This window comes from Pleurodeles waltl, chromosome 12 (assembly GCF_031143425.1).
Source record: "Pleurodeles waltl isolate 20211129_DDA chromosome 12, aPleWal1.hap1.20221129, whole genome shotgun sequence".
In the NCBI taxonomy this organism is placed as follows: domain Eukaryota; kingdom Metazoa; phylum Chordata; class Amphibia; order Caudata; family Salamandridae; genus Pleurodeles; species Pleurodeles waltl.
The window spans coordinates 213,874,949-213,890,050 of record NC_090451.1 but is presented as its reverse complement, the minus strand read 5'-3'; the positions used below and the strand labels follow the sequence as shown (position 1 = coordinate 213,890,050).

The following is a 15,102-nucleotide window of genomic DNA, read 5'->3' as shown; positions in this document are numbered from 1 at the left end:
CCAGAAAGCATGTTCTGTTTGAGAAACAGAGGTTCTTGATTGCAAAAACTGATTTATTTGCACATTTATCTAAAAGGGACATCAGCTCAACAGGTTTGTTGCTTCACAACAAGCTACTCTTATTCGGAAGTTAGAAAAACAGGTCATACATTATTGTAAAAAGGGTTCAACATTTTTGCATACGTATTCTGTACAAGTGTCCCTAGGAGGTGGCTTGGGCAGCATGTTTTGTACATCTTCTTTACGTTCGTGGACCTTTCACACAACATTGACAGACTCTGCATAAAACCGATATCAGACGTGAAATACCATTTGCCATCTTACATGATTTTTTAGTTAAATAAGGGTTATTTTGCCCTAACCCTCTGTCTGCACTTTGAAAGAACGACACCCAACCCTTGTTTTGGTGCTGGTTTTGCAACTTGAAAACATGCCCAGGTGAAAATATGGACTAAGTAGAGGGGGCATGCCCCTCATTTCCATGGCCACAACACTTATACTTTCCTTTTATGCTGCGAGAAGGAGAAAGAGCCCCTCAATCCTTTAGCACTTGTAATGCAGATACAAGTATAGGGAATGCAACCAAAGCAGAGGTTCCACTCACCATTTAAAACAAGCTGTATGTTTAGAAGCAACATTTGCTTTTAGTTCCATCCGAATGCTTTTTGAACTGGAAAGTGAGACTAAAGGGGGTTATTTGAATTTGGCGGTTGGGGTACTCTGCGACAAAGGTGGCAGAGAACCCTATCTGCCAACCTAATAACCTGATAGTCTGCCTGTTCTTTTTAGAACATCATGCCTCCTCCGGTGGTGCTCCCGCTGTCTCCGCCAGTGGAAACCTTACACCAATGGCTCAATGAAATTGAAGCCGTGGTTGTAAATCAGACTGTCCACTTTATGTAGAGTGGAGGACTGATGTCCTTTTTTGCTGTTGAGTGCCTGATGACACCATAGCAAACACCAAAAGCTTAAACAATTGTACCAGAAAAATAGCAAACAGAAAGTAAGCGAAGGCCTTACGTTCTGCAGGGCCTCCTTCAGTATACTGGTAATGTCTGTGGAGCGCCCTCTTGTGCAGTTATAGTGGTGTAGTGTTGAGATTGTTCATCATGATTGCTTTCAGTTTTTTGGTTCCTAGGAATGCACCTCAGCTCTGGCAACCTTTTTAGGGTCAAGCGCTCTGGCCTGTTGTAATCTTGCTGTGGGCTTTTAAACACGCTGTAGGAAACAGGCCCTTGTTGCAGTAATCCCCCCTTCTCACCCCCACACACACGTTTTGCCTGATAATGATGCTGACACATTGCAGCTTGTGTGTGTTGGTGGGGAGAAAAAGGCAAAGTCGACATGGCATCTCTCTCAGGGTGCCATGCCCACAAAACACTGCCTGTGGCATACGTAAGTCACCCCTCTAGCAGGCCTTACAGCCCTAAGTCAGGGTGCACTATACCATTGGTGAGGGCATAGCTGCATAAGCAATATGCCCCTACTGTCCCTAAGTCCATTCTCAGACATTGTAAGTACAGTGTGGCCATATTAAGTATATGGTCTGGGAGTTTGTCATTTCGAACTCCACAGCTCCATAATGGCTTCACTGAATACTGAGAAGTTTGGAATAAAACTTCTCAGCATGATAAATCCACCCTGATGTCAGTGTTAATCTTAGAGATGCCCCCTGTATTTTACCCAATCCTCTAGTGTAGGACTGACTGGTCTGTGCCAGCCTGCCACTAGCAGACAAGCTGACCCCATGGGGTGAGGGCCTTTGTGCTGTCCGAGGCCATAAATAAAGCTTGCTCTGGGTGGAGGTGCTTCACACCTTCCCCCGGCAGGAACTGTAACACCTGGCAGTGAACCTCAAAGGCTCAAGCTGCATGTTACAGTGCCCCAGGGTACTCCAGCTAGTGGAGATGCCTGTTCCCGGACAAAGCCCAACTTTTGGCGGCAAGTCCGGTGGGAAAACTATAGAAACCAGGGAGGAGTGACCACCCCAGCCAGGACCACCCCTAAGGTGTCCAGAGCTGAGGTGACCCCCTCCCTGCAGAATCCTCCATCTTGGTTTGGAGGACAGGGACCAATAGAATTAGGGTTGTGCCCCTTTCTCCAAAGGGAGTGGGCACAAGCTGGGTGTACCCACCATCAGGGAGAGTAGCCATTGGCTACCACCCTCTGACCCCTTTAATGCCCCTAAATCCAGGAATTAAGGGCCTCCCTGAACCCAGCTCACAAGATTCCTAGCTACCTGACAAGAAGAAGGACCGCATAGCTGAAACGTCCTGATGAAGATATCCAACGCCTAAAGACACACTGCACCCGCAGCCCCCAGGCCCTTGAGAACCCGACCTCTGGTGCAGTAACATTCAGCAGGAGGCCCTCCTCCCTGTCCAGCCGTTGGTTTGCCCGCGACGACCTCCTGGACCTTACCTGCAGCCTCTGAGTGACCCCCTGGGTCCCCTCACAGAGAATCATTGGAGACCCAACACCTTGTTTGCACCCTGCCCCAGCGCTGCTGAGGGTGTATGTTTGGTGCCCCCCCGGTGCTCCTCTAAACACCCCAGGTCTGCCCTCCGAAGACACGGGTACTAACCTACCTACAGATCTGAAACCGAGTGCCCCCAGTCTCCATAGGAGCCCATGTTAATTTTGCCTACACTTTAATATCTGCACCCGGCCAGCCCCGTGTTTCTGGCGGTGGTTGTTTGGGGTTAACTCAAACCCCAATCTGTGGACTTCCTAACCCCCAGAGACTGTAACTGTAACTGTTGTACTTACCTACAAAGCGATCTAACTTTTCTTCCCCCCAGGAACTGTTTCTGAAAATAGATAATTGCCAATATTACAAAAAACGTTAACTTATCGATTTCAAACAAAGTGCTATTGATATATGTGTGAAATACCTAACTATTGAAGTAATTACCTGCAGATTGAATCTTGTGGTTCTAGAAATAAATTAAGAAAATATATTGTTGCTATATAAGAACCATTGGTCTGGAGTTAAGTCATTGAGTGTGTGCTTCTTCTATTGCCTGTGTGTGTACAACAAATACTTTGTACTACCCTGTGATAAGCCTAAGTGCTCGACCACACTACCACAAAAGACAGCATTATTATTATCTACTTTAGCCTCTGTTAAGCCTCTGGGGAACTCCTGGACTCTGTGCACACTGTATCTCATTTTTATATAATCCATACAGAGCCAGCTTCCTACACACACCCATTCTTGCTATTCATTCATTGTTGTGCTTGTCCTAAATGCTTCATTTTTATGGATGCATTTTGTGAAATGTCCCTACTTTGTGTGCTGAGTTCGTTTGCAAGCGATTTCACTAAGTGAACATTTTTGGTGGCCATCACAGTACGTCATGCTTCCTCCTGTTACCGTGTGTGATAGACCCTCCTCTGATTTCGGTTTGCCTTTCACCTCAGCCGCAATCCTTTTTAGATATTCACGCAGGGAGCCAATAACTCTTGCGCTCACAGCAGCCATGGCACTTTGAGTTGACTTGCTTTTGTCAACTGTTTTACTTTTCATTTTCAATTTATGTGGCAAGAAAAATCCAGTTAGGAATTTACAAAGCTAATAGCTCTAACTCGAGCAAAAGCGAGACCCATTGCATTGCAGCTGCTTGTTACTAATACTGCTGTTTCTTCAAGAGTGGCATTGAGTTTGTGAGGTACGTCTGAATGAGTACTTCAGCCAAATTTACCTTTGCAGAGTTTTTCCTTGTCATTTGCGCCTTTTACCCTAGCAAGTGCTTTGTCTCATGCTACCCAAGTGTTTGCAGTGGGGTCATAGAGTGCTTTAGGGAAGATGTTTTTGCTAATGTACCCTGGTTTTCCTTACTCAGGTTACACTAGCTACTTTGTAAACGCATTGCCACTGGCTACCCAGCTTGTTGCCATTAATGGCTCCATCCATCTTGTTGTTGAATACTACTTCATTGTTTGATTCCAAATGTTCCTTTGCTGTTGCTTGCATAATATTTTTCTCTTGGATATCAGCATATAATGGGCAGGTTACAAGAAAGTGGAGCAGATTTTCTATGTGGCAACAAACACAGTTTTTACATTTGAACAAGGTTTCTTTCGAGCAGGAGCTTTACTAGCAGGAGGTAGCTACTCCTAAAAATTGTGCTGCTATGATGGCGTGCGAGCTGCGTTTTTAAGTGTAAGTGTTGAGTCTGAGTCCTTTTTTAGTTCACTCCTCTTGCAATTGAAATAACCACATATGAATGTGAAGACTTTTGACTGCTGGTTTGTTCACTGCATTTCGAATGGCATCTAGAGGTTTGATGCAGTCTACCTTCCTTGTTTGTGGGGCATAAGTATTTATGATCTTAAGGATGGTCGATCAAACGACGCAAAGTAACATATCTGGATACTGTTGTGCAGATTATCTTGGTGGGTTTTGTTTGGATGCAGATTTCAACTTTGTAGGCTTCATGGAGGCCGCTGCTGTCTCTAGATCCCTTCATTTGTTGGGCACATCTTTTGGTTAGTACAGCCTTGGATCTATCATGGCAGTGCTGTCCATGGTTCTTGAAGTGCCTGAATTTAATATTTCAGTAGAAAAGCAATTAGGTCCGGGTCACCTAGTTTTTGTGGAATGCCAGGCATGTTTCATGACAAGATGTGTTTTTTTTTCCTGCCCCATATTGACAGGGCTGATTCTTGGTTTTCCCAGCTGGCTACTGGTACAGCTGCCTTTTTGTTTGTTGCGACTGTACCTTTTTTCAGACTGGATTTTTAGGTTTTGCCTGGGCAGCACTTGTGCTGTGCTTGCGTAATCTTATGTTACTAAAAAAATCTTTAAAGGGACTAAGAACCCACCCCTATTTCGCTCCTTACTTACTTGAACTTCCTGTTTGTTCATTCAAATGTCGCTCCAACGTCGCTTGAATTTACTTGCTTTTTATTGGCTATCAGGTCACTTCCCGCTCTTCTGCTCTGCTTCCTGTTCTGCTTTTGCAGTCGCGTGGCCGAACTACACCTTCTGGTTTTTGGTGATTGGTTACTTATTAGTGTTTGTACACGAAAAGATGAACAGAACACATCAATTCGTGTTGAAATGTGTGTAAACTTGTCGACCATTTTGCAATGGAGTATTGAGTGCAGATGTAAAGCATGCAGAAAGTGGGCTCATTATGTTGTGTTTTTCATTACTTAACAATTACATTCCTGATGAACAATGCTTGTAAATATTAAAATTATTTATGTGTTCGTTTCTTAAATTACCACTCAGTCATTTGTAAATAAAAGTCATTTGTATAATTGGGTGACGTTTTATTTTGAATTGCTATTCTCTCAGTGACTTATTAACAGGCAGTCACAACTGCAGTTATCTTGCAGGCACTTGGGTTGTGATTTAAATGGTGCAGCAGGTGCAGTGGCACCAGGGCCAAAAGTTGTCAGAACTTTGCTAGCTCATAGCAAGAGAGTACCTGTTGTCACGGTTTACACGTTTCTTACCGCTCTGGTCTGCAAAACCTGGAATACTACCTGGCTTCTTGCTTGTTCTGGATTGGCCAAGATAAGGGCGACCCCTTCTGGTAGCCACGGTGCTGCCGACTAGATAATGGCAAAGCAGACCGTACCCTCCAGAAGGAGTCCCACAGGAAAAACCCAACAAATGGGAAATAACCTCAAACCACAGGAACTCCTGAAATGAGGAGAAAAGAGATTCAGCAAAGAGTCGGAAACAGGAATTAAAAAAACAGCTGGAAATCAGGAAAGGAGAGTTCCCAAAAACTGTGAACATGAGTAAGGATCACCACCAAGACAGAAGTGTTTGCAGTGCAAAGAAGGAAGGCACTTTGTGCTTTACATACCCTAAAACAGGAAATGACATGCAGGAAGGACTAATGACGCCATCTTGGATGGGAATATCTCATAAGAAAACACATAATAAACATCTTGGAAGAGGAAAAAAGAAAGCATGCAGGGAAAACCACAGACAGCGTGGAGAAAGACAACATGGCTCCACGGCAAAAAGAGGAAGAAAAAAGAAGAGGACAAGACACCACAACATGCAGGTGAGTGCATAGGGGTGAGATAGACTAAGGAGGCTGCCATCGAGCGCAGCCCGGACCCCAATCTAGGACTTGCGGGCCACGCCACGGGTGAAAAAGCTGGACGCGATCCAGAAAACGGCTTGCGGCAGGACCGGCCGCCTGAAATACGTACCTCCGATCCAGCTGCGGCCCGTGAAGGTGGCGCCGCAGAAGCCCGCAGGATCACACCTGTAGCATACCAAAGAGCTAACAATTTGTCTGCTTGATCCACTCACACCAACACCACCTACTTAATCGATTTCCCATCTCCTTTCATATTAAATATCTCTGATAGGATCCCCAGTACTGTTTGGGTCTATTTTTCGGGGGTATTAACTTATTATATATATCTCAGTATTGCAATATAACATATCAGCATGCCTTTCTTTTAAAGTTGGTAAAGAGCCACGGTCCCATCTCATGGCCATCCTGCTTTTTGCCAGCAGCACCCCCATGAAAACCAAGCGTCGATCTTCTCCCATTACATCTCTGTCATAACATAGGAGGGGTGTGCGCTCCATCTGGTTCCCCACAATGCCCTCCAGCTCAACAAACGGGTTTTCCCAGAAACACTGTATGACCGAGCAGGTCCACGCCATGTGGAGAAAGCCTGCCTCTCCCTCTCCGCATCTGGGGGAATCTTCAGCTCTGCGCAATCAATACTTGAAGAGCCTAAGGGGTGTGGTGTATGTTCTATTAATGAATTTATAGTGGATTATGCGGTGTCTGCTATTGAGTGATATGTTACAAATCATGGAGCAGCAGAAGCGCCACTGTGCATCCGTTAATTGTATCCCTAAATCTCTTTGCTATTCCACCCTAGCTTTCATCAGTCCATTCTCGCGGGCTCCTGAGCATGGGCATAAAGTCCGGTCATCAGCTTACGAGGTAGAGTGTCTTCAGCCATCATGGAAAGGGCCTGCATGTCTGGCGGTTCTAGCATATCAACCCCCAGTAGTGCACACATGACTTGACAGGCTTTATAATACTGATATTGCATAAGTTGGGCAGTAGTTTGCACCTGTTCAGTAACCGACACCCAGGTGCGCATTGTTCCTTCGTGGAAGAAGTCTCTCATTGACCTAATGCCTAGCTTTTGCAATGTGGTAACCACATTCTTATCTCGCCCCAGGGGGAACCAGACACACCACCCCAAAGGTATACGGGGAGAGTATAACAGGGAGAGCACCTGTCCAGCCATAAGACTGCCATGCATGGGTAGTTGTGTTTAGGGAATCAAGTGCCCCATGCCGACAAGTGGGAGGTTGAAATAGCTGATATGGCAAAGGGTGTGGGGCTGACATATCCAGTTCCAATTTCAGGTGAGGCAGCTCAGGGGAACCATGTGTCCAAGAATGTGCGAACATGGAGTGGGTCACTCTATAATATGTCTCTAAGTCGGGTGCGTTGAGTCCACCCATTTCATATGGCAGAGTTAGTACTTGCCGTTGCACTCTAGGTTGCTTTCCCGTCCATGCAAATCTAATGAGAAAGTCCTCAGAGTAGAAAATGTTTATTTCGGCAGCAGCATAAGGATACTCTGGAAGAGAAATAGATACCGTGGGAATACTACCATTTTCATGAAGGCTAAATGTCCCATCAGAGAGAGCGGCAGCCTGATCCACCTCTCCACATTTCCTGCCGTTTTTTTTATTGCATTGCCGTAATTATCTGACATGACTATCTTCGGATCTATGTGAATTTGGATTCCTAAATAGCGAACCGAGCCCGTCTCCCTCATGAGGGTAAAGTCCATTAGGGTCAGGATTTCAATTGTGCAGCAAGTGCAGTGGCACTGGTAACAAAAGCTCTTGGCACCCCACGAAACACGTATTATTGCTGTGTTTTACAACTAAGCCAGCAGTCACAAGTGCTGTTATCTTGCAGGCACTAGGGTCATGATTGTAGTGGTGCAGCAGGTGCAATGGCACCGGAGCAACAAGGTGTCAAAACCCCTTTAGCCACTGATTATTGCTAAATTTTACTACTAAAGAGGCAGACACAAATGCAGTTACCTTGCAGGCATGATGACATGATTTGAATGGTGCAGCAGGTGCAGTGGCCCAAGGCCCAAAAGTTGTCCGAACTCCTCGAAACACCAAATATTGCTATATTTTACCGCTAAACAGGCAGTCACAAGTGTAGTTACTCAGCAGGCACTATGTTCATGATTTAAATAATGCAGCAGGTGCAGTGACACTGAGACCAAAAGCTCCAGGAACCCCTCAAAACACCAAATATTGCTATAGTTTACTTCTAAACAGGCAGTCACAAGTACAGTTACCTTTCCGGCATGAGGATCATGATTTGAATGGTGCAGCCGTTGCAGTGGTACCAGGCTAAAAAGTTGTCAGAACTCCTCTAAAAATCAAATATTGCTATATTTTAGTACTGAACAGGCAGTCATAAGTGCAGTTATCTTGCAGACATTAGGGTCAAGGTTTTAATTGGTTCAGCAGGTGCAGAGCCATCGGTGCCATAAGGTGTCAAAACCCCTTTAGCCACTGATTATTGCTAAATTTTACTACTAAAGAGGCAGACACAAATGCAGTTACCTTGCAGGCATGATGACATGATTTGAATGGTGCAGCAGGTGCAGTGGCCCAAGGCCCAAAAGTTGTCAGAACTCCTCGAAACACCAAATATTGCTATATTTTACCGCTAAACAGGCAGTCACAAGTGTAGTTACTCAGCAGGCACTATGTTCATGATTTAAATAATGCAGCAGGTGCAGTGACACTGAGACCAAAAGCTCTAGGAACCCCTCAAAACACCAAATATTGCTATAGTTTACTTCTAAACAGGCAGTCACAAGTACAGTTACCTTTCCGGCATGAGGATCATGATTTGAATGGTGCAGCTGTTGCAGTGGTACCAGGCTAAAAAGTTGTCAGAACTCCTCTAAAAATCAATCTTGCTATATTTTAGTACTGAACAGGCAGGCATAATTGCAGTTATCTTGCAGGCATTAGGGTCAAGGTTTTAATTGGTTCAGCAGGTGCAGAGCCATCGGTGCCATAAGGTGTCAGTACCCCTCTAAACACAGATTATTTGCTAACTTTTACTACTAAACCGGCAATCACAAGTGCAGTTATCTTGCAGGCATTAGGGTAATGGTTTTATTGGTTCGGCAGGTGCAGTGCCATCGGTGCCACAAGGTGTCAGAACCCCTCTAAACACAGATTATTGCTAACTTTTACTACTAAACAGGCAGTCAGAAGTGCAGTTCACTTGCAGAAACTAGGGTCATGATTTTAGTGGTGCAGCAAGTGCAGTGACACTGGGGCCAAAAGCTGTGGGAACCCCTCTAAAGACTAAATATTGCTATATTTACTAATAAACAGGCAGTCACAGGTGCCGTTATCTTGCAGGCATTAAGGTCATGATATGAATGATGCAGCAGGTGCAGTGGCACCGGGTCCAAAAGTTGCCATAGCTCCTCTAACCCCCAAATATTGCTATATTTTACAACCTAGCAGGCGGTTCCCCCTGGGTGGAGATAAGAATGCAGTTGGCACATTGCAAAAGCTAACCACATCACAGCCCACATGAGAGACCTGCACTGGGTCCCCGTCAACAAGAAAATCACGTTCAGACTCCTCACCTACGCTCACAAGGCACAGCACAAAACCTGACCAGAATACCTCAACAGACGGCTCTCCTTCTACACCCCGACCCGACAGCTTCGCTCCACCGACCTTGCCCTCGCCACCATCCCTGCCCTCGCCACCATCCCACGCATCCACAGAACAACTGCCGGTGGCAGATCATTCTCCCACCTCGCCCCCAAGACGTGGAACACTCTTCCCACCCACTTGCGACAGACACAGGACTTACTTATCTTTAGGAGACACCTCAAGACTCGGCTGTTCGAGCAGTAGTACCCCCCCCCCCCCCCAGCACCTTGAGACCCTCACGGGTGAGAAGTGCACTTTACAAATGCTTTGATTGATTGATTGGTTGAAAAGGGGCATAATTTGAATGGTGCAGCAGATGCAGTGGCACATTACTAACTATACAATACTGTACTGTAATACAATGTCATATTCAGTAAGGTATAAAATACAAGTTTGGAACCCTGGGATATCAATTTAACATCCATAATCAACTATTAATAGTATATCTAATTAAAAACAAATATTATAACATTTTTCTAATATTTATAATCCAGTTACTAAGATAGAATGCAAAAGAAAAAACAAAGGTGAAACCTATTGGCTTTGCCATTGCTTGTTGCTACTGTTGGGAGTTTTTGCACTGTGAATTCGCTCTTTTATTTGCTGACTGCTTCATGGGTTGTAATGCTTTTCTTCTGGAAACTTTATGGATTTCCGGTACTCATTTAGTTCCCCAGTCTGCCTCTCTTGATAGCAAATTTTGTTGCTGCTTTCCTGGTATCCTCTTTCCTTGCTTAGTTTAAAAAAAAATAAAAAACACAAACACTTTGGAGAAAGGTGGAAATGCTTCCCAGTAATAGTACAATTTGTGCGCACTATTCCCATTAGAGTCAAGCAGCTTAGTGCTGAGTCTCCACTCCCCAAAAGTGACACGTATCGGTATTAAAAAGGCCATTTGACACTTAAGGTGACTTTTTTTCTTAAGCAGAAAAAAGAAAAATCACATATTTCCAAATCAATATGTCAGCTATTATAGAAGAAAATCGCACATAAAAGCTTCTATTTTAAAAAACCAAAAAGGTGCCCACAATAAAAAAAAAATAACAGACGTTTAAATTAGTAATTATCTAAAAGTAACGTTTGCTTTTCATGTCTATCTATATAAGAAATTTTCTGTACCACCAGTACTCAAAAACCCTCCCGCCCCAATGCAACAACCATTGTGTAGTTGCCCCTTAAACACTGCTCTTTGTTGTTCCTTATGATGGCAATTCGATTTATGGCTAGGGGGGCTGATAAGTTGTTTGGCCATGCTGTGCCTACATGTCTACATTATTTTTTGCGTGAAGCACTATTCCATGTTAGCCTATTTATTGTTTTAATGTTGTTTCTATTGACTGTTCCTTCTTTCATCTTTTCTGTTAGTCATTTCAGTATGTTTTTTGTCAGAGATACCCTTTCTTCCTTGGCGCCATATCTTTTGATATTGTAGATAGCAAAATGTTATTGTAGTTTAGCCAAAATTTTAGTGTGCCACCCTGTCCATCTGGTACATGAGGAGGGCCAGATAGAAGCTCCCTCTCTCTCTCTCAGGGCATTTTTGTTGTTGTGGGTCTTCCTTTCGTGGTATCATAAGGATGCACAATTAATCTATCTACTCAGAGGCTTGACCTTGGAGGCGGGTGTATGTACTTGGCGATTTCAGGTGTTTGCTCACTGTGCTTTTCTTTTTTTGGGATTCCTAAAAATTGCATTCAGAATGTCTTTCATACATTCTGAACTGGCTTTTTTGCATTCGCAAACGGACACTCGCACCGTTTGCGAATGCAAAAAACCTTGATACATCTGGCCCTTGCTGATTATTTGACACAAGGCTGTCTTTTATTATAGTACACTGTTTCAATAGGCAGTTTCTTAAGTGTTGGTCCACGTTTTGAGTGTGGCTCCACGCTTTGAGTGCGGAAAATGGTCACAGAAGAAACTGATGTCGGCAAGAGGGTTATATGGACTCCGTTGATGGCACATCCGGTGGACGATGTTGATACGGAGTCGCACAACGGCTTCATCCATCATGCAGATGTGCTATGGGAAAAAGATTCTGGATCCAGTCTTGCGCCTGGGGAGGATTCTAAAGTAAGGAATGTGCGGCTAGATCCTGCCTCTACCAGATAATGCATTACCGAACGTAAGTAACTTGTTCCTTAAGCATATTCAGCACCCTTCAGGCTCCCTCCAGCGTGTTTCCGGACTCCACTTATCTGAGAAAGGCTGCAGTAGGATTACCGCTGGGAGATCCATCCCCGATGCCTTTTGTACTTCTTGATCCTGCTGTGGGATCTGCCCATAATCTTTGGCTGACGCCTTTCCTCCTCACCCAGTGCTAAGATCCTCGCCTGTTCCCCATGCATCAACTCCAGCGACAGTGGAGAAAGAACAGATTCAGACTCAAAAGCATATCCACCTTGAACTCGAGTGAAGTTGCAACAATCTTGGCCCCAAGTGAACCCCATTCAGCCTCATTCGGGCTTAGATGGGCCATTACCTTTTCCAGAAATGCCTATTACTGCTTTAGAACACCATGATGATAAAGAGATGGGCACGGAGACTCTCAGTATAATGAGTGGCAAAAACTTGTTCCTGGGTCTTCAGGATGCCAGCGGACTAGATACATTCACAGACACTAACCTACCTCTCCACATGGCCTTTTCACAGAGAAGTCAGCCTCTTTTACAGTGGAAATCAGGAGGGTTGCAGAAGTCTTCATCCTTCAGCAGCTATCTTCAGAGGTCAAAACTAATTTTCCAACAGAAGTCCTGCAGTCTAGGCAGACTTCTTGAGAGCCGCTCCTTCTCTTCAGTAGTGCCTTTACAGATACATTGATGAGCACTTGGGCGAAACCAGGAGATTTCCCTTATTAACAGACAGATTGCCAGGCGGCACAGACCTGAGGGACCCACTCTTCCTCTTTTAGCATCCTACTCCTTAAGGTCTTGTGTTGCAAGCTTCCACAAGCAAGTTCAGTCCCAACTCCTTCCCTACTATGGCTCCGGATAGAGAATCCAGACGTATGGAGGCCTTTGGTAAAAGAATGTTCTCATCTGCCAGCCTCACCTTCAGATCAGTAAATTGAATTTGTCTACGGGGACGCTGCTTGCACATCTTATTGGATATTCTGAACAAGATCTTGCCCACAGCCCAGAATAGTTTGATGCCAATTTGGTGCAAATTATACAGGCTAGACAAGACACTGCGAAGCAGGTTATCAGATCTGGGTTGGACACTGTAGGAAAGTGCCCCTTTTAGCATGGTTACCCCCCACTTTTTGCAAAATGTTGAAGGTAACTTGACTGAGTGTGTGCTGGGAGCCTACTAACCTGGTCCCAGCACCAGTGTTCTTTCCCTAAACTGTACCATTGTTTCCACAATTGGCACACCCCGGCACACAGCTAAGTTCCTTGTAAAAGGTATCAGTTGTACCAAGGGCTCTGTGGCCAGGGAAGGTCCCTAAGGGCTGCAGCATGTATTATGCCACCCTAAGGGGCCCCTCTCCAAACACATGCACACTGCCAATGCAGCTTGTATGTGTTAGTGGGGAGAAAAAGGTAAAATCGACATGGCATCCCACTCTGGGTGCCATGCCTACCAACCCCTGCCTGTGGCATAAGGAAGTCACCCCTCTAGCAGGCCTTCCAGCCCTAAGGCATGGTGCACTATACCACAGATGAGGGCATAGCTGCAGGAGCAATATGCCCCCACAGTGTCTAATTCCATTCTTAGACATTGCAAGTGCAGTGTGGCCATATTAAGTACATGGGCTGGAAGTTTGTCATTACGAACTCCACAGCTCCTTGATGGCTTCACTAAAGACTGGGAAGTTTGGTATCTAACTTACGAGCTCAATAAACCCAAACTGATGCCAATGTTGGATTGATTGAAAAATCCACACAGCAGACATCTTAGAGTTGCCCCCTGTATTTTACTCAACCCTTTAGTGTAAGGCTGACCAGCCTGTGCCAGCCTGTTACTCACAGACAAGATTCTGACCCCATGTGGTAAGAGCCTTTGTGGTCTCTGGGGTCAGGAACATAGACTGCTCCTGGTGGAGGTCCTTCACCTCCCCCTACAAGAACTGCAACACTTGTTAGGTGAGCCTCAAAGGCTCAGGCCTCTTGGTACACTGCCCCGGGCACTGCAACTTGTGGAGATGCCTGCCCCCAAACCAAGCCCCAATTTGGCAGCAGGTCGGTGGGAAAATTAGGAAAAACAAGGAGACGTGACCACTGCAGCTGTGACCACCCTAAGATGTCCAGAGCTGAAGTGACCCTCTCCTTGCAGAATCCTCCCCCTTGCTTTGGAGGAGAGTAGCCAATAGGGCTAGGAATGTGTCCCCCTCCCTAAACGGAGCGGGCACAGGAAGGGTGTAGCCACCCTCCGGGACAGTAGCCATTGGCTACTGCTCTCTGACCCCTATAATGCTTCTAAATCTAGTATTAAGGGGCACCCCTGAACCTTTGTCTTCAGATTCCTTGCAACCTCAAGAAGAAGGACTGTAGAACCGACCCCAGCAGTGAACAACAGCTGACTTGGCCCCAGTCCTACCGGCCTGTCTGCAGCTTCAGAACTCCTGCTACAAAAATGCGATGCATCCTGCAAGACCAGCGACCTCTACAAACCCCCAGAGGATTGCCTGCCCACCAGAGGACCAAGAACTCCCAAGGACAGCGGCCCTATCCACAAGAAACCTTCCAAAAGGACTCCAGAGCCTCCCTCGATCTGTGAGTCCTGCCCACTCTGCACCCGACGCCCACAGCCCGTGTCCAGGTGGCCCAGCAGACCAGAGGAGGTCCCCAGGCGTTTCTAACCTAGAGTTCGCCCTGGGTTCACCCCTCTTGGCCAACTCGACACCTACAGCCTAAATCCGGGGGACCCCCCTGACCGTGACCAGATCCAGCGAAGATTCCAGACGCCCAAAGTTACCCCTGCACCTGCAGCCTCCTGGCCTTGGGGAATTTGACCAACGGTCCAGTAGCATCCAGCGGGCGCCTCTTCTACTTATCCAGCCTTTGGTTTTCAGAAACCTGCAACAAAGATCCTTTTGGTTCTAGTAATGAAGCAACAAAATATATTTTTTCTATATTAAAACATTGGCCTGGAGTTAGTCATTGAGTGTGTGCCTCAGTTTTTGACTGTGTGTGTACAACAAATGCATTGCACTACCCTCTGATAAGCCTAATTGCTTGACCACACTACCACAAAAGAGAGCATTAGTATTATCTACTTTAGCCTCTGTTAAGCCTCTGGGGATCCACTGGACTCTCTGCACACTATTCCTCATTTTGGTATACTATATACAGAGTCAGCTTCCTACAGACATAACAATGCTTGGGTAAGGCAGTAGATACCAGTGTGGTGCTCCACTGCCGTACATGGATTAGATC

At 45.6% G+C, this 15,102-nt stretch overlaps 1 protein-coding gene across 1 annotated transcript in view; it reads left to right on the top strand.

The window, feature by feature from the left end:
- The window catches only part of VPS9D1 (VPS9 domain containing 1), a 372,961-nt gene that overhangs the window by 244,196 nt on the left and 113,663 nt on the right, over window positions 1-15,102 (top strand). The window lies entirely within an intron of this gene.